The sequence below is a fragment of the Eumetopias jubatus genome, unplaced genomic scaffold (genome assembly GCF_037043125.1).
Source record: "Eumetopias jubatus isolate StellerSeaLion01/CBP00866 unplaced genomic scaffold, mEumJub1_p1.0 scaffold_3, whole genome shotgun sequence".
NCBI lineage: Eukaryota > Metazoa > Chordata > Mammalia > Carnivora > Otariidae > Eumetopias > Eumetopias jubatus.
The window spans coordinates 24988846-25014481 of record NW_028274809.1 but is presented as its reverse complement, the minus strand read 5'-3'; positions in this window follow the sequence as shown (position 1 = coordinate 25014481).

The window sequence follows — 25636 nt, the reverse complement described above, 5'->3', positions numbered from 1 at the left end:
GGAACAATGGTAATGATGATCTAAATGGTTAACAATGGTGAAAGTCAAACTAAATCAAACAAAATCCTGGTGGTAGGCAGAATAAAGACTCCCAGAGATTCCCATGCCCTAATCCCTGGAGGTTGTTAATATGTTAAATTTACATGACAAAGGGGATTTTGCAGATATAATAAAATAAAGGTGCTTGAGATGGGAGATTAAACTGAATCATCTGGTGGGCCCAATGTAATCAAAAGGGGACTTATAACGGAAAAAGAAAGGCCGGAAGCTCAAAGTTAGAGAAGGAGATATGAAGAAGGAAGCAGAGGTTGGAATGATGAGATTTCTGGCTGAGGACCATAAATTAAGGAATGTAGACAGTAGAAGCTGGAGAAGACTAAGCAGCTTCTTCCTTAGAGCCTCCAGACGGAATGCAATGTTGGTGAGATCTTGATTTTAGCCTAGTGAAACCTATTTTGGACTTCTGACTCCCAAACTCTAAGATACTAAGTCTGTGTTGTTTTAAGCCACTAAATTTGTGATTAATTTGTTACAGTAATTTGTTTCAACAGTCTTGAAACAGTTAAGGCATATTAGTATACACTGAATATGTCTCCTGAAGCATCTGATTCACTGTCTAAAAAGAATTACTTAACAGTGACTCAAATGTAGTGCTAATTCAGAAAGATTTCAGCTAAGAATAAAGAAGCAAGACAACATAAAAATCTTGGGAAAATAATATATGAGTATTTGCTTATACAGATGGAGATTTAACCAACCACTTCCTTCACCATATCAGAACTATCCATTTGTTTTATATTCCCGTTTTCCCCTACCACAAAAAAAAAAAACCTTAATGAATGAGAATACATGAAAATTTTGGCAGAAGAGAAAGTGGATAAATAAAGAATACAAATAATTGATGTTATTTTCTTTAGGAATAAAGCTAATCACAGTCTTAGTTACATTAACTTATCTATTTAGTATTTTGACTTAATTATATCTGTTTCCACAGTGATTACCACTTCTATAGAAAACCATATCTGTTTAATGAAAATTACTATTTCCAATTTTTCAGATAAAGATCAATCTCACAGTTACAGTCTTCCATTTTAACAAGTATGGATTCTTCTACTTTAGTTCTAAATTATAAATTACTCACTATATAATCATTCAGCTGAAACATAAAGCACTAGCAGAGAAAGTGTTTCCCAAACAGTTAGTAGGATATATAACACACTTTTTCACTTATAAAATAGCACATTATATTCCTGTTGCAGTTCTCTCCAGGTATTCTTAAATCCAGAGACACATTTTTTTTTATTTTTTTTAAAGATTTTATTTATTTATTCATGAGAGACAGAGAGACAGAGAGAGAGAGAGGCAGAGGGAGAAGCAGGCTCCCCGCCGAGCAGGGAGCCTGATGCGGAACTCGATCCCAGGACCCTGGGATCATGACCTGAGCCGAAGGCAGACGCTTAACCATCTGAGCCACCCAGGCGCCCTCCAGAGACATATTTTAAAGAAAGAAAATGTTGTTATACATGATGTAATATGCTGGCAGCACATCATTCATATAATAAAATATATTTCTTAAAAAAACCTGTTTTTTATATGTTAAGGGAAACAACTGAGGGCAAATTGCGGTTGCTGCATGGTCCCCATATATTGGCTGACCAATAGAGGTGGATAATGATCTTTCCCATATGATACTAGATAAATACTCAAAAGGCATTGTAAAAACACTTCCCAAATGCTAAGGAAATATTGCTACATTGAGGTCTGTTTGCCTACAGAGTAACAGAAAGCTAGATGTACTTGAATACTTAATATTACATAGTTTTATATTTAATAATATTTAAAATATGAGTAAGAAACGTAAGTGGTGGTAATTACCCTATAGCCTATGTCTGAATTATGTTAAGCAAAAGCAGTTTTGCTTTGATCAAATTATCAGATGTTAAAACAATAAAAGTTTGTGAATCAATCAACAAATATTAATTGGAGTGATTACTATATCCTGAGCACTCTGATATGCAGTGGAAAGTCAAGAATTAAGAATATTTTTAAAAAGAGAGTATTTTAAATAAGAGAGAATAAGAGAAGGAGCCAGGCTTTCTATTTGACAGTCCAGTTGTTGAGAAGGTCATGAATAAAAATCTATTGATACAATTGCTCAGGACTATGATAAATATTTTGTATATGAATAAACTACTGATTTTCTGTAATGAAGTTGGAGAATATTTCAAAGGAAGTTGATATTTGAGCTATGTTTACAGAAGTATAAAAAATTGTCTCATGTTAAAAAACATAACTACTTGTTTATAGTCTGATAATTAAATAGAATTAAGTGATTTAAAATATCTACCCAAAGGAATTGCCTGCATTGATATAAACACAGCTTATTCCTAGGTAAGGACCTCCTTATCTTCAGCTAATATCAGCCATCATCATATATTTTGATGAAATACAAAACAAATTATATAGTGATAAGTATACTGGGAGTTAAAATAGAGTAGCTTTTTTTTTAGCTTTTCAGTAGTTCATTAGTTAATAAATTTTAACTTAGTATTAAAATTAACACACATCCAGTTTATCTGCAATAGTTTTATTTTTAATAACCCAACTGTGCTATATAAAGAAGTTAAAGCAAAACTAGAAATCACATACTTAAGAAATGTCACCAAGTTCACCAAAAATCATTAACTCTAGCATCTGAAGCAATTCCCCAATATTTTCCAACATTTAAGTACAGCTAAACTTCAACCATGCAGTAAAATACTATAGTTTAGACTTACGCATACATTCCTTTCATTTCTGTCTAGTTGCTACAGGGCACAGCTATTCATATCTACAAAGCCTGTTGGATTTACATGTGAGGGGAGAATGGGTTGAAATGAAGGTTGCATCACAAGTGAAAGCATGAAGCACAATAGAATAGAACAAGAGAACGATTGTCTGAGGCACCTCTTTCGTACATTGCATGGATTGTGAGTGTCCAGTTCTTTTTCAGATATTTATCAGGGGCAGTTAACTATCATTCTTTTTGTTGTAGAAAATAAATGGAAAGGGGTGGGGAAAGATGTCATGAGTAGGGCAGAAAGTTATGTGTGGAATGAAGGGGGAGGATGATGGGAGGGAATAACTTACCAAGGTTCTTTAAACCATGCAACCTTAATGACCTTGCACATTTTATTCACACATACACTTTCCAACCTCCAGAGAGACTTAGACTTGTGACAATGTCAGAATCTTCTGCAAAGATTAAAATCTAATGTCTTTTAAACTAAAAAATTTAAAACATGTACAAATAAAATGTAAGAGTCTTCCGATAACTCTCTATAGGAAAGGTGGTAACAATAGTGTAAATTTTGGTTTCAAAATTACAAATGTTTTACAAACCACCATATGCATCCAAAGGTGTAAGTGAACATCACCAAGAAATGTAGAATAAATTTAGTTTTACTGATCAATATGTAAGTCAGTGAAATTTAACAAATGCTCAGGACATCTTTATAGGAAGGCATGGGAGGAAGTTACTGGGAAAATGAATCTTTAATTGGAGAGTGCAGCTAGAATTTGTTATCATATTAACACATTCAGACTTATATGTTAACATATATAGTTTAACATGTGTACATATACCAACACATATAAAGTTTAGAATCAATGTTTGTAACTGTGTCTTAGAATATAAACTACTTACTCTAAGTTTACAAACATTTGAATAATTAATTCCTTTCTGTTAAGATATGTCTACATACTAGAAATACTAAAATAAAAGATTAAAATTGTTTCTGAAACCTAAATATCTCAGAACAAATCACAACTGTTTATATTTAAGAAAATGTAAAAGCTAGTGTTACTAACTTGGTTCTCAAAACTACATAATTTTCAATAGAAAATTTTAGCTGTCCACTTATGTTTATTGATTTATCTTATTAAAACAAACTTAGATTGTATGATGAGATAACCCTATGCTAAAATTCTAGCTTTAATGTTGTCTATTTGGGTATCTTGGGTCAAATCATTTAACCAGTCAGAGCTAAGTGTATTTAGTCTGAAAACAAGGATGATACCTAGCTATAGCATTTTGTGAAGGTTATATAGCTATATATGATGTCCTATCATTATATAAGGTATCAAACATGTAACTTTATAGCTGCCAGTGCTTACATCTTTCCCTCACCACCAGCCCCCCTTCATATAGACTACTCAAATCCTGAAAATCTATTTTGAAAAGAACCTATACCAATTTCCTATTTGAGATCTATGGGACAATAACCTATGTCCAAAGGACTTCAGTCTAACATAAAAGTTATACAAAGTCCTTCTGCCTTCAGTAACTGAGGTATTTTGAAAATGCACACCGAACTCTGTCTATGAATGGCACTCACTGATAGGGAAAGTAAGACAATTTCCAAAAACAGATAACATAAGATTAATGTTCTAGTTGTTAGGTTCAGTGTTTGTTGTTGTTGTTGTTAATAGGATCCTTATTTAAATATATTTATTTAATTGATATCCACCAAACTTTGATATTAGCCCAATTTCTTTGTTTTTGTGAGATCTGTGATAATTTGCCACCTCTTTTTTATAATTCTGGATATACTTTTTAATGTTTCTATATGATTATGATTATTGTATTAGATTTTTTTAATTGTTGTCATTTTAAAGTTTAAAAATACTTTTACCTAGCTATCAGAGAAATGTATTTACAGAAAAAAAGAGATGAGAATGTAAAAGAATTAATGGACTTTATTCAGATTTAGGATATTTAAACCTAATTTTATCAATCCTTCAGACATCTTTGACAGAGTCTTAGAGAAAGTATTTTCTTTCTCTCCAAAATCACTGGGTATACGAATTGCAGACCTTCTATATGTTAACAGATACAATACTGTATTTCTTAACTTCTATAACTTACTGTGGTGAGGCACTAGGAAGTTGACAATTTGTCTTCTTTTCCACCAAGAAGACAGACTAATTTAAGATGATTTCTCTTTCATAAACCCAAAACATGCTGTCAGATTGAAAAACTCAATGACTGCTTAGCATGAAAACATTAATTTGAAAAGCTAGCTATTATCTGAGAGGTTTTGTTTCCACTCTACACTGATTTCAGAGAAAAACATTTATGCATAAAACACATTGTTATAATCTGTATAAGAATATGAAACCTTTTGATTTGTGAGCTTCTGTAGGAAGGTGAATATTATTCCTGCAGTAAATAATATTTTATCTGTTTCTAAAATAGCTTAATGATTCCCATGAGTCTATTATGAGAACTGTTCATTATTCAAAACTTTTAACTTCTAGTAAATATGATCATAATCTATTAACTTTTAATTTCCTTCAGCACTAGCTACTGGACCAAATCAGCAAACAGGAGCAATGTAATAGGTACTGTAGAATAGCTAACTCACTCTATAACTTGAGTAAGTCATTTTCACTTTCAAGGTCTCTTTCCATGTCAACAAACTGAAACAGACTCAATTTTTTTTAAGATTTTATTTTGAAGTAATCTCTATACTCAACATGGGGCTTGAATTCACAACCCTGAGATCAAGAGTTGCATGCTCTACCAACAGAGACAGCCAGGCACCCCAAGACTCAATATTTGTTAAGACTGGTTTTGGTTCTATGATTCTCTGAGTCCTTCTCTCTCAATCTCTCTCTCTCTCTCTTTCTCTCATAATATAAAAGTTCAGGAAAAATTACCATAATCTCAGAACTCATTTTAGGGAGAATAATATGTGCTATACATTCTAAAACAGAATGTAAACTGCCAATATTAAAAGGCTAAGAAATAATAATAATTTAGCTAGGTGAATTTGATCCAAGTTATGAAAAATTATTGATCCTCCTTCATTTGAGGGTTAAGATGTAAATTAATGAACCCTGCTGCTGTATTTGACACTGAGGACCTCACTAATCTTTTTCTATTCATAAAAAAGTAAGGACCTTTGCTTAGATGCTATTTTCTTATTTTTCTCTTACCTCTCTGACAATCTGATCACTTTTAAGGGACCATTCTCCTACACCCAGATGCGTTTCCCTAGATGCACTGCTTTAACCATCCATTATGCTTCTTTCCAATCCCTCATTAGGTGAACTAATGTGTTCTCTTGGTTTTAATTACCACCCATGTCCTGATGATTCCTAAATCTGTATCTCAGGCTCTGACCTTTACCCTAAATTATAGATCCTTGCCTAGCTGCTTATCCACAGACATCTCAAACTTAGCCTGATAAATCTGTATCACCTTCCTAATCCTACTTACTCCCACTTTCTCGATCTCGATCTCCCATTTCTCCAGATGCCAATCTTGATGGAAGGCAACAGTTTCTAGCCCTGAGACACCCAACAAAATTTCCACAATGATGAAATTATTCTATATACGCACTGTTTAGGATGATGGCTACTAGCCACATATGGCTGATGAACATGTGAAATGTGGTAAGTGAGGAACTGAATGAGGAACTGAATATTTAATTCTGGCATTTTAAATTCCTTCACTTAAAAAAAATGTTTTGGTGTATACTAAATTCCTATAGGTTTCATTACCAAAGATGGGGCAGAAAAAAAAAGACTGTGCATAAAACCACAGTAAAGAAAAAATTCTAAACCTCAGATGCAACCTCAATTTGTTTTTTATTTTATTGGATAGAAAAATGAATGAAAAAAGTGCTAGTTTTATAAGCTTTAGCTACAAAGCAATAGAGAATACCAGTGTGTATCTTACCCCATAAGAGTAAAATAAGTACAAAACAATACATTGTTAAAAGTATAACACCCTGATTATTTGACAAATATTTATTGAACACTTATTATATTCAAGGCACTGTGCTAGGTGCTGGGCATTCTGCAAGAAAATAGACAGCTATCACCCAGGTCCTCAAACATCTTTAATGTAGTAAATTCTCTCCTAAGCTCCTTTTTCTTGGGGGGAGGGAAAGGGTAGTTTAAAAAATTCAAGTTTATTTCACCCTTAAAGAAAATTGGGAAAAAAGAATCTGTGAAAAATAAGCATAAATATGTTTTTTCTTCTGAGGATATAATGCTTTATAAACTGCAGTATACACTTTCTTTACAGCAGTACTTTGTTTTTATTAAATCAGTTTTTTATAGCAACCTTTTGGGATGAAAGAAAATGTAATTTTAAGAAACAGCTTCAAAAGAATCATTCCAAGATGAAATCAGTGTAAAAAATGACAGTGAAATATATATTAAGAACAACCTATGTAGATAAATGGTTAGTCTCAAAATTCTCAACAAAACTATATTATAGTTGTCAGAAAATACGGCATACCTTAAAAAATGTAAAATATTTTTGGAGTACAAATACTGAGGGGATAAATATGGTACAAAATTAAGTGACAGGTAGAAGAAATAGAAATCTCTAAGAGCTGATTAATTATTTCAGAATTATACTCTCAACTGATTGTTCTTAAGTAGAAAAAGACTGAGTATGCTGCTTATAAATACCATAGTGCTTCTTTCATTAGTTATCATCTTCTCTTAAAAAAAAAAAAAGATGCTGGGTTAATTGTGAAAGTTAAGAAACACATTTTGCTAGAAGTTTTTAAATGCAGAACTCATAATTAAAATAACAAAAAAAGCATAGTGTCATTTATACTTAAGGGATATAATTTTTGCAGGGCTTTTAAGGACAAGAAATGTATTTTTTCAGTTTATGTCAAAACATATGAAAACAGATATATATCCAAAGAATTAAAAGATAATAATCAGCAGTATGTTCTACAATGTGTTATCAAAAAGTAATTGGTAACTATACTTCTCCTATTAAGTAGAAAACAAAATTGTTTATAATGGGACTCTTCTACTGAAGCTAAATGCTCCGTATTTTACATGTTCTACTAACATAAGTCAAGGTTTTATTATAACTGTGCCCTAGAATCTGCATAGTTCATTCACCACAATATTTAGTCTCTTATAGGTGCCCCAGTGAAAATTTCACAGAAACGTGCAATAATTTCATTATACCAACTGCAAATGGTAGGAGTACCTCAAAATACCCTTACTAATCCTTAACGACCCATCACAGAATAAATATTTTTTATTTTTTCTATTTATTTTTATTTTTTAGCAGAGTAAATATTTTTAAATGTGTATACAAATAATTCCTAAAACTATCAACTGTTTTAAATGAGTACAGATAAATGGTGCCTTTATTTCTTTGGCTCTAAATACATTCAAATTTATTTTAGAAGTGTAAAACATGAATAATCCAATAAAATTCTTAAGGATCTTAGTCTTCTGATTACACCACACTTTCGTACTCTTCTTTCTATAGGAACGTTTTGTGATTTCATCTTTATGGAAGCACCTGCACTATCTTTTAAATCATTTTAACTCCTTTCTAGACTATTACAAGTTTTGCCAAATCTTCCTGGACATGTTACCACACTGAGTATCCTTACAGAAATGGACATTCAAAGCTTTATACAAAGATGATGATGCGTTTTATTCTATTCTATTAGCTTTCTTCACGACTGTCCTTTGATATCCTTAGAATTAATGCCATTAAGTCACTACCTATCAATTTATTGGCATAATATGGTTTAATTATCTCTAAATCTTTTATGTTTGATACCCACATTAAAATTCATCCAACTTTTCCCAGTCAACTCAAATTTTCCCTTGAATTCCTTTTTCTTTGGCCTGAGGTATTTGAGGCAATGGAAGTCTTGATCTTGAGGGTGATTTTTAAAATAGGATTTCGGCAATAATTATTTTTCCTTAGGGCATTCCAGGAATACTACTGTGCTATTTTTATCATTCAAATTTAATAATATCATTACATATGATATGTAAAGGTTCTACAACATAATTATCTTCCATTTTATGCCATAAAGTAATGGGATCTTATCAGCAATTGTGCTTGCCTTGGCTCCCAAAGCCAATTTTTCACAGTTGATTTCAACAAATATTGGGTACCTACTATGTGACATATAACACTGCCATGTGCTGAACAGATAAGATAAAGCAGAAACATTCAGAAATCAAGTGAGGGTGAGCAAGACAGAAAAGTCACAACAAAAAACTGTAATACTGTAATAGGTTTTGAAAATACTATACAAGTCAGCAAAGGGAGCAATTCATTTACTTTAGGGAGTGGGGAATCAGAAAAAGCTGATAAGTGTTTTATCTTTAGCTGGGCTTTGAGATTTATGTAGGAATTTGTAAGAAACACCTGGTGAAGCAAGGTGGAGCAAGAGGAAGAACAGAGAGGGTACACAGACAAGAAAGTGCATCATTTGTTAAAGAAAAGTGAGTAACCCACTGTGGCAATAATAAAGGAATCAGGTGTATATGTAGAAGATAATCTTCAAATGCAGAATGCAGAGAGGCTATGAAGGACCTTCAGGATTGTGCTTAGAAGTTTCAACTTGATTGTCTAGGCAGAGAAGGTTTTTGGTGCAAGAGTCCACAGTAAGGTCCATATTAAGAAAGATCACTCAAACATACTCCAAGATAGATTTAAGGGTGAGAGTCTGGAAAGACCAATTTGGAGACAATAGACTATTATAACAGTTCCAGATAGAAACTGCTAAGGGCAAAAATATAAGTCAGTGGGAGTTAAGAGGAGGAGAAGCAGCTGAGCAGAGGAGGAAAATGTTAGGACACAGAAATTAATAAAACTTAGAGACACAAGGAAGACATGAAAAATCAGGTATGACTTAGAGCTTCCAGTTTAAGTAACAAGTTAACTGGGATAGGAAAAAAAATGTGAGTAAGTTTCATGAATGCCTTAAATGGTGGAACACATCATGTTCATTTTTGGATCTATTATTTAGCATAGGCACAGTACATGCATTTAAATGGTTGTGAATTAATGAATAAATTATTCATTTTTGTGGTCAGTCATTTATTGCAATCTCAGTATTTTCAACCACAAATCTGCTTTTCTAGATAACCAAAGTAGGAAAATTCTATAAGCATAATCAAATGTTTGACAGGTAAATTGTACAGGATGAAGTTTGGGGTCATTTATTATAATAATGTCTTGATCTTCATATATAAGGACACCATTAGTTTGTGTCCTTTGAGTTACTGTTCTTTGTGTTAGATTTGCAGAGAATATTTCCATAATCTCATTTCCAGGCAGTTCTTCTCTCATAATATACAAACATAAAGGTAGTTAAGGGAACTCAGGGTGACAATCTTTGGTAATTAAATCATATGTATGTATTAAATATGTATAATTACATATTACACATATATGTGTAATCATATATATCATTTAATATATATTTTACTTAATTTATATATAATTAGGCCATATACTAACCTCATTATTGGCATGCTTTTATGATTATGAGCACAAATTTATTTCATCTGCTATAGAATTTCTAAACTATTTTTAGATGTTAAACTTTAAACATGAATAAAGCTTATTTGACAGGGAAAAAATTCCCAAAATATTATTCTGTATTAATGTTTTCATATGTGGTAAAATGATATCATATTTTAATACCAACAACCTATGAGGCACAAACTAATTATTTTGTGTGTGTCCCCAGCCAGCTTCATTCAATTAGTTGCATGACTCAGTTCAAAAGGTGATTAATTGGCTTCTGTTTCATATTGCAAAATTACCATCCCATCTATGATACATGCAAAAACATTGAGAAATTTTAAATTTAAACTTAATCACCTTGTCTAAATATTAAACATAGAGAAATAAGGGGAAGGGTAATTGACATTCAAACCTTCCCTGAGGTAGAACAATTTTCCACTTGCTCTTACCCAATGATAAACTCTGTACACAACACTTGGCTATCAGAAGTCAACACCTCTGGAGGTGGAATACAGAAACTGCCTCTTCTGCTTAACTAGCTGGAGTGATTTCGACAAGGATTAGTTATGCATGAGAGGGTATCAGCAACCCCAGGAAGTCTCAGAATAATGACTCTTCTTATCCAGCAATCCAATCATTTTAGCTAGGAGTGGACTGAAATGTTTAATTATTACTTGGAAACCAAGTAGGATATTTTGTTCTACTTTTGTTCCACATTTTTAAGTAGAGTTTTTTTGCAACCTCCACAAAAAAATGTTGGTATATTTCTACATCTAAATAGATGTGTTTATTATACTAAAACCTCTCTTTCCTCTCTTTTTATAGGTGGGTGAATATTTCCAAGCAAAGTTCCATTCCAGTAGAGTCATTTTGCAGTCATTTCTGGATTGTCATTGTTCTACATGTCTGTAAACTGGTAACAATGGGTTTTTTTCATTGCATTTCTCAGATTAATAATTTCACATTTTGACATGAAAGTATAGTTTAGCAGTTTGAGAACCGATGGTGGGACTTAATCTCCTATACTCATTTTCACATTTTAAGGCTTATATTTTTAAAGGAGTTCAAATTTAATAGCACCAGTTCCTCTCAAGTGTTAATACAATCTGCACAGAAGTACATTATGGATTTTAGCCAACTATGTCAGTTTCCTAGAAGGATATTTTGAGTCTATTGGCCCAAAATAATTTTTTTAGTTACCTACAGAACTTTAAATGTTTCTTTCCTCACAAAACAAGAGGTGGTCAATTAATAATGACTTTTGCAAACAGCAACATTTTACACATAGTGGGCACTCAAAGGTGTTTGTTTAAATTAGTCAGTGTTCACCAAGGTCTTGCAATCCATTTAGGAAGGAAAACATGTGGTTAAGAAAGAAAAAAAAAAAAAAAAACAGAAAGTGACATTTAAACTAATGCAAATTGAGTGAGAGTCCACAGACTATTGGAAATAACAGAATGACAGCCAAACTAGGCTCTTACCTAGTTCTGCCACCATCTAGCTTTGTGATAATTATAAAAGTCACATGTTGGCTGCATGACTCAGTCGGTTAAGGGTCTGCTTTCAGCTCAGATCATGATCCCAGGGTCCTGGGATTGAGCCCCACACCCACTGGGTTCCCTGATCCGCAGGGAGTCTGCTTCTCCCTCTCCCTCTAACCCTTCTCCCCGCTTGTGTTCTCTCTCTCCATCTTAAATAAATAAATAAATAAAATCTTTAAAAAAAAATAAAAGTTACATGCTTAAATGTAAAAGTGAAACAGTATTACAATGATGATGAATGAACACAGGGAGGCTAGGAAATATGCCTTGGTTGGCAATCTAGCATTTGTCAATATAAATTTGGGCTTGTTTCCTCATTTTAAAATGAGAGAGTTGAACTAAATGACCTCCTAGTTCCTTTTCATCTCTAGAACATTATATAATTTTCATGAAGGGTACCAAAAGTAATAGCATGATCAAAATTGCTAAGGTTAAGCCCTGAAAACTTCCCAAGTTTGGTTTTACTTGAAATTTGCTAAAGAAGGCAAATATGAATAAGGTAAAGGAAAAGCAAGAATCAATAGTTCCAGCACATTTGTTTGCTGAATGAATGAATGAATGAGGAAGCAGAAATTGAATAAATTATATTTATATCTTTATAACTTACAAAGTTTCTTCCAACAAATTATGCATGTACCCATTACACCCTAAAAAGAATCCTTTGAAAAACTAAGTACATTACCCAGGATCACTAAAACATATAAAAAGTGGAGCCATGTTTAAAAGCAAAGCATTTGGAGTCTAGCCCCTGCTCTTAACTGTAACAATCTGACCCAATCAGTATGTTTTTCTCTACCTCTTATTTTTCTATTTCTCCAGGCTTCATTCACCACCTCCCTGTTCAGTACCCTTTTGTGCTTTTCACCACTTATACCTCAATTAGTATCCTCTGGCTTTGTGTCTCAGATATACATACACATCCTTTTATCTCTTTTTTCTGCCACATTCTCTTTTCTAGCCTACTTTGCTACAAACATTTTTTTATTCATTTTAAATTTCACATCTCATCTAAAACTGATATATTGTTGTTAAAATTTCAATGTGAAATGGAGACAAGACTTGAGGATTCCCTGAGTAGACAAAACCGTTTAAGCCACATAAACAACACTAAATCTAGCTTATTTCATGAACAAAAATGAAACTTAACTTAGGTTATTTCTTTTAAGTGTCTCTGAAAATCATAAAAGAGACTGAAATCATCTTCCTAATGTGGTCTGAGATAATCGCTTGTAACCCACTCCCTGCCATCTGACAATCTCCATTGCAATACCAATCACTGTAAAAGTTAACAACTTCCTCACTTTTACTTTATAAGCTATCCTATAACTTCATTCCCCTGAGCTTCATATCAGTTATTTTTGAAAGCTCCCAGTTTACAAACTGTTCTATGTACAATAAACTCTTAATAAATACAATTTCTTGATTTGGTGGTTTCAATTTTGATATTTCCAGATTTTTGACAATAACTAATAAGTCAAGCTCAGTACTATACCTAACCAAGAGGAAAGAAAATGATACCCACCAAATTTAAGTGAAATTAGATATAAGAATCAGAGCTACAGATTTCTACAGCCCCTGGAAATGCTTAAAGCACCCTAAAATTCCCAAAAGTCCTTATTTTGTTTTAAATAAAATCATTTTATAGCAATATTCAAGAAACTATTACTCAATTTAGAAATTTAAAAATATTGCAATTTCAACAATAGCAGTTCCATTTGTTGTCCTTTGATGTCCTTTGAAATTATATACTATTTTATCTGCATTAGATATTTAATTTTTTTGAGAGCAGAATGGAATATTAGTTTAAAAGGGAGTTAAAAGCATTGAAGATAATTTAAAATTCAACATAACTATTGGGACATGATAGATTTCCTTTTTAAATTATCTGCCATATTACCATTTGAAAAAATTGTTCAATGGTTACAACTGTTTTTTCTTAGAAAAAATTATTTTCAAAAAAATTATTTTCTCGTATCAGTGGGCTGAAGCTGATCTATGGACAGCTATAGAGATCAATTAAATCTTATTTTTCTAAAATGTTAACTATTTCAATATTTATTTTTTAAAAAGATGAATCAAAAGAAAATACCAAAAAAATAGATCTTTTTTTTTAAGGTTTTATTTATTTATTATTTGACAGAGAGACAGCACAAGCAAGGAGAGCAGCAGAGGGAGAGGGGAAAGCAGGCTCTCCACTGTGCAGGGAGCCTGATGTGGGGCTTGATCCCAAGACCCTGGCATCATGACCCAAGCTGAAGGCAGATGCTTAACTGACTGAGCCACCCAGGTGTCCCCCAAAAATAGATTTTTTTTACATCATTTAACTCACTATAAGAAAGTGCTTTTTAAAAATCTACATATAACATTAGTGATGGCACTTTTCAACTAACATCTCAGTAAAAATAGCATCATCTTATTATTTATAGATGTAGTATAAAATGTTTTGAATGTTTAGAGTAAAAAATACTTCAGTTTTTTTTCCCCCAAAATGAAACCACTATGTAATTTCTACCCATGAATTTTCTCTTAAAATAACATGGTTTCAGAAAATTAGGCAGTTGGAAACACTTAGGGACAAAGTTACATAAAGTTATACTCTTATAGCAATTGTAAACTTCCTTTAAACACATTTGTCCCAATGATGTAATGTCTACTACATATATATTACTGCCATTCTTTGACTGCAATTGCAACTTCAGAGCAACGTGACTGTCACTTATTAGTTGCAGTTCTGAAAGATGTTAATATGTCTTGGGTTTCAACTGTGCTTAGCACTATAAAAAGCTTTTCAGATTTTTTTCCTGGTTACTGCTTTCTAAAGACAATCATTGTACAGGTAAATCTCTTACAGCTATTCATTACATATGGTGTTAATGGTGTTAATATTTTTTTTATTTTTTTGGAGAGTATTACCTCATATTGAGACCACTGTAGTGATTTGTATATGTGTTCTTAGTAATACATACACATTCAGATTTTCAATGTCTTCCATAATCTAGTCTCACCATATATATTCAACTTTTTTTTTCTCAACCTTTTCCAATCCTACAAGGAACCAGTCTCATGGCTTTTGGTACATCTTGTGCTTATTTCTGTTTCTAATATATTCCCTGTGCTCTTCTTTCTAGATGGAATACCAGCTTTCTTTAGCTCTATTTATTAATACCACATCCTTATAAGTAAACCAAACTGAATTCTCAAAAATCTTTAGAAGACTATAGCACATATTGATCCTGGCATTCTCTGAAATTCAACTGCATACAGTCTACAATAAATTCATAACAGGTTGTTCTCTGTTTTAGGTTTGTTATATCTCTGCAAGCAGAATGCAAATTTCTTGTGAATAAAGGTCAAGTCTATTATTTTATTATTTGTGTTACCCACTCCAGACCAAGATATAATCAGCTCTAAGTCCTTATATTGTTCCAAAGGAGGCAAACATACTTTTCTGAAAACATATCTAGCCAGGAAATACTACCAGCTTCTCTGTGCTTCACCCAGTCACAAGCCTGTCATCATCAACTCAAGCATGGAACAGTATCTTCCTTATTTGGTGGACCTATTTTCTCTTTATTCCAACTATGTGATTCAACTGAGGGTTGCCTATCATAATACCAAATCCTTGTAGCCATATGATTTTTAAAATAATCAGACCTGGGTCAATCAGAAGCATTCCTTGAGGATTTTCCAACTGGAATTTCAAAAAAGAAGAGGACCTTATTCTCTGAATAGCAAAATTTAGAAGGTATGGAGCTGGAAGATGTTGGTAGCTATGGGTCCACTCCATAGAAAAATTAATCTGAGAAAATAACATTAACACAGAGATAGATGAAAAACAAGAAGAATGGTTCCTAACATTGATCTAGTTCCTGATTCAATTATCTCTGAGGCTCAAATATGTCCCTGCTCTACCAGCAGATGAATATACTGGAATCCTTTTGTGGATATACATCCAAAGGTTAACGAGACATAAGGATTTATTATTTCAATGTCTTTCTTTTTTAGTATAGACACGTTCTAAATTTAGTTCAAGGAAAAAATCATTTGATAAAAGCAGTCCTTTAAGACTTTAAGATTTATAAGTAAAATAATGTAATAGGTCAGATTATCATCCCTAGTCTCCCCAACAAGTGACCTAGATACTTAATAAAATACAAAAATTTTGAGAAAATACCACACTTGGCCTGGACAAAGAACAACTTCCACATTCGTGTGAATGTCAGCTATGATTATAATTCAAACATGAGAGAGAGTGAGAGCAGTTTACTCTACTTTCAATACAACATTTTGCCTAGAAACATATTTCACAAATATAGTTGAAAGGGTGCTATCATCTCTAACATTCACATTCTACTTCACAATTAGTATTTTATAATTCATTTCTAAATTTGAAAATTTTCCAAGCAGTTTTAAGAAATATATTCTTATATAAGAAATGGTATCATTCCAGTCTGTGTTCATTAACATAAAATTCTAAGAAAGAGATTCTTTCACAGAGTCTTCAGGCTTTAGTCTTATGCTATCAGTTCCCTTTCACTCAATAAATAGCTATTTATAAATGCCTATGTAGATTTTAGGTATAGTCTCATATTTCCAAACTACATATAAAATAAAATACTACTGTATCACAGCTCACTATTAGAGATGTTTGTATATGGCACAGGTTATATTTTGCTACCTTAACTTTCAGCACCAAAGATGAGAATATTATTTAAACCTGAAAATCTGTAAGGAAGCGTTAGTTCCATATTTCTATAGGTAAAAAGGGATATTTTAATATGTACCTATACATTTAGCACAATATAGAGAAATGTGTATTTATATTTGGTGAAACTGATTACAAAGAGGAAAATAGGCTAAAATTTAACATGGAGTTACTATAAATAAACTTGAAATAGTCCTATTAAGCAGATGATTTAAAGTGAATTGTATTCCAGTATCACATTGTTAGTATATATAAATACTATAAGTTTGTAAAGAACGGCAGAGATATCTGCATTCTCAAGTTGACCACAGCATCATTCACAATAGCCAAGATATAGAACAACCAAAATGTCCATCAGAGACAGCAGAAAAGTGACTGCTAGGAGCTGGGAAGTGGGGAAAAAGAGGAGAGGTTGGTAAAAGGGTACAAACATTCAGCTATAAGATGAATAAGGTCTGAGTATCTAATATAAAATATCATTGCTATATAAGTTAATAACATTGTATTATATAATCAAAATTTGCTAAAAGAATACAACTTATATGTTCTCACAAAAACTTTTTTTTTAATATGTGAAGTGATGAATGAATGCAGTAATTAACTACATGGTAGAACTCCTTTCACAGTTTATATACATATCAAATCACTACAATGGTAGTTAAACCTTTCAGTTTATACGTATATCAAATCACCACAACCACAATGTACACCTTAAATACCTTGTAATTTTATTTGTTAATTATACTGCAATAAAGCTGAAAAAGAAAAACAGTCTGGTCTTTGCCACTTAAAAGATTATTTTGTATATAAGGATCAGATTGTTTTTAAAATCTGCCACTGTAATATAAATGAAACATGTCATCACTTTCTAAAATGATCTATTCCTTCTCCACCTCTTACTGTTATTGTCATTGTTATTTTATCTGGGGCAGTAATCATAAAAGAAATTCAAAGTCCATTTTGCATAAACAGATCCTTTTACCAGTATTTTATTAATGTTAACACTGCTAGAGTATATTTAATAATTATATATATTCTAGCAGTATTATTCATATTGACAAATTACCATTACAATTATTTTCTGTTCCTATGGTAGCCAGTAGCAAATCTAAATCACATTTACCCAATTATCCAGTCAGTTAACAAAGATAAAAGAGATTTTAACACCTGTTGTCATCACTTCTTCCCACTCAAATTAGAGATGATTTTACTAGCACTTGAGAATATTTACTAAGTGAGGAAAGTCTATTTCTGTCATAAAAAGCAGGAAGTGCATTTGTATGTCAAATATCTATCATTTTATAACTAGATGTAATTTGTTAAATATTTAATCATTCCAAATCCAACATGCCAATCAAATATATATATGCAAAATAAATTACTAGTATTCAAACTTATCAACTGTGGTTTAATAAATAGGTATAGCATATTATAAAAGGTATATCCATAAAAGTATTTTTTTATTCAACTTGCCTAATGAAGAGAAAGGACGGTGAGAAAGATGGAGCTAAAATGCACTGAAACCTAAAATATATTGGTACAACAACCCTTTGGGGTAGATATTACTATCTCTATTGTACAGTTAAGGAAACAGGCTCAGAAAGTGCAACTGTAATGCACAGCACAGAAAATGGTATATAGCTCATGTGAATCCAGATCTACTTGGCTCTAAAGTCTTTCTTTTCCTTTGCACTATTCCTTCTTGACTTATCTTACTTGCTGTAAACAAATATGCAAAAAGTAAAGAATAAAATACTAAGTATTTTTTTTAAGATTTTTATTTGAGAGAGAGAGAGAGAGCAGGAGAGCAAGCATGAGCAGGGAGAGGGGCAGAGTGAGGGGGAGAAGCAAGCTCCCCACTGAACAGGGAGCAAGACTCAGGGCTGGATCCCAGGACCCCGAGATCATGACCTGAGCTGCAGGCAGACACTTAACCAAATGAGCCACCCAGGTGCCCCGAAAATACTAGGTATTTAATTTGAGATGTCTGGAGTTCCATAAAAACACCTATACCTTAGGCAATTTTTTAAAAATTTATTTATTTTATTTTGAGAGAGAGAGAACATGCATTAGTGTGGAGGGAGGAGCAGAGGGAGAAGGAGAGAATCTTAAGCAGGCTCCATGCCCAGCACAGAGCCAAATGCAGGACTTGATCTCACCACCCTGGAGCCCAGGACCCCGAGATCATGACCTGAGCTGAAATCAAGAGTCCAACACTTAAACGACTGTACCACCCAGGTGTCCCACCTTAGGAAATTTTTAATGAAAGCAGATGCTGATAGAAAGTATATAAATGGAGAAAGCACTGCTCCTCAAACTACCTACAGTGAAGGAACAGCTTGTTTCAGTTTCCAATTGCCACTCTATAATACTTATAAAAATACGTAATTACCAAAAAAAATTACTAGAAAAATGATCATGTGCTTGGATTTCACAGCAACATCAAATTGGTATAAAAATATCTAAATGCTTGGGGCACCTGGGTGGCTCAGTCAGCACATCGACTCTGATTTCAGCTCAGGTCACGATCTCAGGGTCGTGATATTGAGCCCTTTTGGGCTCCACACTCAGTGGGGAGTCAGCTTGAGGATTTTCTATTCCTCTTTCCTCTGCCCCTCCCCACACCCTGTGCATGTGTGAATGCTCTCTCTCTCTCTCTCAAAATAAATAAATCTTAAAAAAAAAAAAATTCTAAATGCTTACTCTCGATTTTTGTATTTATCTATAGAAGACCAGCACCAGTCTGTGGACCATGCTTTGAGTAAAACTGAGCTAGAGGACAGGTTTAGCACAAGTTATGCAATGAGTTTAACATATATTAATTTATATATTAGAAAATATATTTATTCACCTAGATTTTATTAAAGTAAAGCCAATTCCCAATTTCCTGCAAAATCTTGATATTTAAGTTGCTTTTTATGCTAGTTTAGTATAAAAGAAAATAAAGTGCTCCTTAAGAAAGATTAAGTTGAAAACAGAATAAAATATATATTGTCTTACTGAAGCAGGTAGATAGAAAAGCATAGGCTTATCAACTCAGCATTCATTTTTGTTCTCTGTGTGTGTATATAAAATTGTTATTAAGGATCAACATGTAACACTGCTAATTACTTTTAATATGGTAATTATTATTCTGTGGTTAAAATTATTTCATTTTCTTTCTGACAGGCTCAGGGGATGTGATTTGTTCTTACTGAATATATTGATAATCACAGCAATGGAGAAACAAGATGACTAATGTCATGTTTATCCTTTCTGTCAAAGCTGGCAGATAAAAACAGGTTTCCACATTTGCCATTTTCCTAAATGTGGCAGCAGTTCATAATAGATCCCTAAATGCATTTTGACAAAGTGAAAATTTGTTTTACATCATGAGATCTGGGCAATGATTCTAGAAAAATGTGATAATTAAATTCAGAAAACAAGAAACGTGAAATAGATTTTTCCCACAGCATAGTAAGTAGCTTTGGGTAGCATACTATATAATGACCTTGTTATTTAGTTTTTAATTTTCTTTTTCAAATGTTACTAACCATGGAGTATACTTAAGCACAATGGATAGAGTAATAAGATCAGTATTTACTGATTACTTTAAATAATTATCAACTTTTTTTTCATAATTGGGGAATAAAATATCTTAACTAATTTTGGTATACGGATAAAACTACAGTTAACTAATATTAGAATTTTCATTTGTGAAGCATTTCTTAGAGTGCATAAAGAACATCTAATAAGAGTTTATGGTAATGTTTTGAATTAAACAAATAGTATTATAATCTATGCAGAGCTATTACTGTTGTGAAAAAACAAACCTTTCATGACATCATGAAACTGAAGTGTTTTAAATTTCACACTAATTCCGAATAGAAAAAAAGAGGTTGCTTGGATAAGCAATTTATAATAGCTAATGTCAATCAGTTGTAGAAAATTCCATAAAATTATGCCTTAATATTTAACAAAGTATAAAAGACAGTTTGAAAGTTATAAAATACAAAATAATCATTTTCCAATTATTTTATTAAGTGTCTAGTTTCCATTTAATTGCCCTACATAGAGAATACAATTACAGATAGGTAATGGAAAAACCAACTAATAGCCCAATATGCCTCAGAAAATACATTTATTAGTGATGTATCAGAGTGTTTACTCAGTGATGTCACAAATTGGTATATTTGCAAATTCTAGCTCAGTAAATGATTGTTTAATTAAAACATATTAATATAGGAGGCATACAAGAGTAATAAGGTTCAAAGTGGCAATTTACTGAAACAACACTGACTGTGCCTGTCTCACACTGGAATTAACTTCATATTGTGTTGGCAAAGAAAAGCTTTAATTCATGTTAGTTATCATTGGAAGAGCCATCATGGTATGGTATTAGTATCTCTCAGTTGCCAAAGAAATAACCTGTGACACAGCAATAATTCACCCTGAACCTCAGCAGGGGTGTGCTTTTTGGAGAACCATGCTGTGGATTAAAGATTTACATGACTAAACTTTCTGAAAACATTGGGTTTCTTGAGGATTCTGTCCTTGGCCTGCTGCTCTTCTAAGTCTTCTTGATTAACTTACCTACTATCATGATTTTAACGCCCACAAAGCTCTCTAGTCTTGCCTTCTCCCAAGAAATTCATGTTCTTATATTCAGCTGCCTACTGACTAGGTATTTTTGAAAGAAGATTCCATAGGCACCTTAAATTCAACTTGCCAAAATGTAAATCATTCCCTGACACCTGGCCATTCTCTTTCTTATGGTCTCTAATTCTGTTGTTAGCATCAACATCTCCTAAGCACTTAAACTAGAAGGCTTGGGAATCTTAATTCTTGCTTCTCCTTTATCACTTACATCCCTAACTTTCCTCTAGCACCTCCAATCTGTCAGCTTCATAGACATGCAACCAATGAAATCACACAAGGGTCACTTGCCTAGAAGAGTCCCAAGTTTCTCTGCTGGTCTACTGTCACAATCTTGAAATTATGAAAATTTTTGGACAAGGAGCTTTGCATTTTCTTCCATTGGGCCCTGTAAATTATGTAGCCAGTCCTGCCGCCCATGCCCCTTATCCTCTGTAAAATCTGTGTTATAGCTTCTAAACACACTATGAAATTTCATACTTTCTTGTATTTATTCTCATTTTCCCTCTGCTGGGAATGTCTCATTTGCTGATCAAATCCTCAAATATTCATTTCTGGTGTCATCCCCCTCAAAGCTTTCCCTGCATAATTAAGCTACGTTAAGCACTCCTATAATAACACCACTTGAATAACACTATTATTTGAATTACAAAACTGTATTATTACCTGTTTTTGTATCTCTTATGTTCTCTGACCTCACAGAAAGGAAGTAGAAATGACTTTGCAAATAACATAGTAACACACAGAAAACACATGATCAAGTTTAATTGTATGAATGAATAACATGAGGCAAAAACAGTACAATAAGAAACTCTGCTTTTGAGTTTTATGAATTAGTGTTGTTTCAGAACAAAAAGCTATTGGAGTTTTATGTTTTAATCAAATGAATAAAATAAGACTTGCATTATCAATTCTACATCCTAAACATCTTTTGAATTTCTAACGCTTCTCACTAGTTTCTTCTTCACCTCTATTCAATCTGGTAACTTTCATTTCTGGCTTAAACTACTGTATGGGTTCATTTGTCTTTCCCCAATCCATTCTCAATAATGAAGCCAAAAGGATCTTTAAAATAAAATTCAGACTGTGTATGCATAATAATTATTATTTGCCTACATTCTCCAGATTTCAGGTAATATATAACTTTGTCAGCAATATCTAGAAAAATTATTTGGCCCATAAATTAAAGCAAGCCCTCCCCTCCCAAACACACACACACCACACAGACATGTACACACCTTTAATGTCTCTCATTGTACTTTTTTTTTTTTTTTTTAGCACTTAGCTGACTTTGTGATTCATAACTTTTGGTGAGATGAATTAATAAAGTTTGTCTCCCTTACTAGATTGAAGACTTCTAGTTAGGGATTATGCTTTACTTTGCTCCACATTCTATCATCAATATACCTGGCAGATAGTAGGTATCCAAAAAGAATTTGTGAAATTAATGTTGGATAGCAGTATTTTGTAAACATATGATGTATGCATATATCCTGATGATAAATATTATTCTCATTCTCCTCTGTCCTCTTTAAAAATACAATAGTTTGTATTGGTTGCTTAATTTATGGTTCTTCACATTGTACTTCCTTACACTACATACATGTAGGATTCTCTAAAGATCACCAAGAAGCATTCCATAGTTCATTTATTTAGTGTGTATATCTGAGTTCTTCCCCAAAGACTCTATTGAACATCTGAGAACTCAAGAAAAATGATGCAGAAGGCCCACAACTTTTGCAAAGAATAAAATACTACTTTTCTCACTTATGCATTAACACAAATTAGCAAGTTTTATAAATATATAACTAGGAACTATAAAAATCTTTTCCCATCTCTGGCCCACAGGGCTTCAAACATTATTTTAAGTAAATCCCTTGAAGACTGCCATAAGTCCATAAAATAACTCTTATAAAATGACCTCTTCATGAGACAAAACCTAAAGACAACTTCAGAAGTTTACATTCAATTATGAGGATCCATCTAACCATTTCTCTGCTCCTGCTTGTGCTTTCAGAATGGCTTTTGGAACAGTGATTCTTACGTATTCTAAAACCTTAAACCTCAGTTTCCTTACCTATAAAATGGTATAGAAATGATACCACTACTACAATGTAATTATAAAGATTAAATGAGAAGATCTATTTAAAATCCACAGTATACTGTTTGTCAACTTAGTAGTATACAATAAATCTTAGCTAAAAATAGTAAATACTCAAAACTTTGGTAAGAGTCTGGAAACCACAAAGATATGAATAAAAATGACAGAGCACTATAAAGTTTCAACTAGAAGGCAAAAACCAAAGCTGGAAGATTGTGTTTGTCTGTCAGACAGTTTGACTGGTTCTCATTAGCTCCTCTCTGGCACTTGCTTTTCTCCCTACACTTCTGCCACTTTGATAGGCTATGCAAAATTACACCTCCAATGTAATCAGATAAAGAATCCAAAAGGAACTGTTACAATTAATTTGACTGAGAACGAGGCATGGAAGATAAACGTGCAGTACACCCTCAGGACCACAAACACTTCACATTTATCTCTATTTATCCACATGTCAATTAATGAACCAACTGGCTATAAGTCTTTAATAAGAAGTAATCATTTCCAACTAAAGTCACCAAATTCCTATAATTCAAATCTGCATTCTGTGGTGACTTTTAAATGAAAAAGAAAACATGTTTTTAATAGCAATGTTCCCTTCTTGAATATTTCCACTTTATTGCTTTTGAATCGCCCAAGTTCAAATGAGACAATTAAATGCTGGGTCTTTTTTTGTTGTTGTTCAGAGGCAAGATGAAGGTAATTTGCTGCTTCATGCATCTGTTTCCTCATCAGCACAGTGAGGACTAGGCTAATTAGGGGATGAGAACAATATGGTCATATGGATAGGCCAGATTGCTTGTCACTCAGTTTTTCAATATGTGGGCTCTGTTTGGAGAAGAGGAAACAGATAATGATTCTCTGGCGTCTCTCTTGCAATGCATGAAAAGAAAGAACTGTGAAGTGTTCAGATGTTTACCTGCTTATTTTTAGCTTTCATCCTAGAAATAATCTTACTGGGCTGTGTCATTTGTTTGTCTTTATTAGAAGGCTTCAACAAAGTCTACTAACTTCCATCAAGAATACACAAACCCAACCAACCCACCCAAGTTCAATGCATTATTCTGAAATACTTTATGGGCCAGAAAAATAAGTCCAAAAACAGGCAAATATATCCCATTTTCAGAAAGTCTAATTTAATGAAATTCATTGACTAAGGAAAAAAATTATTATTTAAAAGCATAAGAATAATTCTAGAGTTTTCACCAGACATGTTTTCTGGTGCCAGTCTGTCTTCAAACACTGCAGGTAGAATCTAGACACAAGAATGTCCAGTCACAGGCCTGGCTTGGAAATGTGAACTGGTACAATTATATTCTCTCTCTCATACACTTGAACTAGGAAATGTCAAAAAAATGAGTGGACAAAGAAGTTGAAAACATGCAAGAGTTGCACAAGTAAGCACAAGGAAAAGTTATGAATAAATATAAAATAAGAGTGAGAAAGTAGCTAGATGGTAAAGTATGGAACCAATATACAGAGAAAAGCAGAGATATCATGAGAGTGTGTGTGCACATGCATGCAAGAGAGAGAAACAAATAAAGGAAAGTACTGGCTTCTACTTCTGACAGCTCCAGGATCCTATTACCCTGAAAGTTCCAGATTCCTAGTGTCTTAAAGTCTGCAGGTACCAGTTCCAATAGAGTCTGACCATTCTCCATATCCTATCTTTGGATTTTCTTCAAGTCTACCATCTCTCTTATTAATAATGTTATAAGCCGAATACTATCAAGACCAGATCTGGACTAGATCACCAATAGAAACTTATATTTTGATCTCAAATATTGTCAGAAATCCTACCTCTCTCCCCAAACCTCCAAAGATCAATTTGGGGGTAAAAATGGTGACTTACTGTGTCTTCCTCACTGAGTTCCCACTTCTGCTGCATTCTCTATCCTAACCCTAAATTTCACCTTCAGCATTGTTGTGTTTCTTTTCTGCACCATGATTGTCCAGCTGGGCACTACATACATGGCCAACTTTATTAAAGTGTAAAACAAGGAGTGCTACATCACAGCAAATAACTTAAATACAAGGCATCCCTAATTCTTAAAGTCCCTCAGCCATTTTTATCATAAAAGAATTCTACTTAGCATCTTCTAAGAAAAGTCCTGTTTTCTTGCGATGTTGCTAGATTCCCTCTGACTCCCCTGATTCCCTGAACCGCCCCCTACCCACAAATCCTTATAATCTCTAAGAGCTACCTCTTTCTCTCACCTTAGCCACCCAGACTATGACCAGGGAATCTTATCTCCATTAGCCATTAAACATGCCAATGAAACCACACTCCAAAGGATAACCCCTTTCCTTTCTCCCCAAGAATCCTGAAGTTGCAAGTTAGGAAAAGCAAT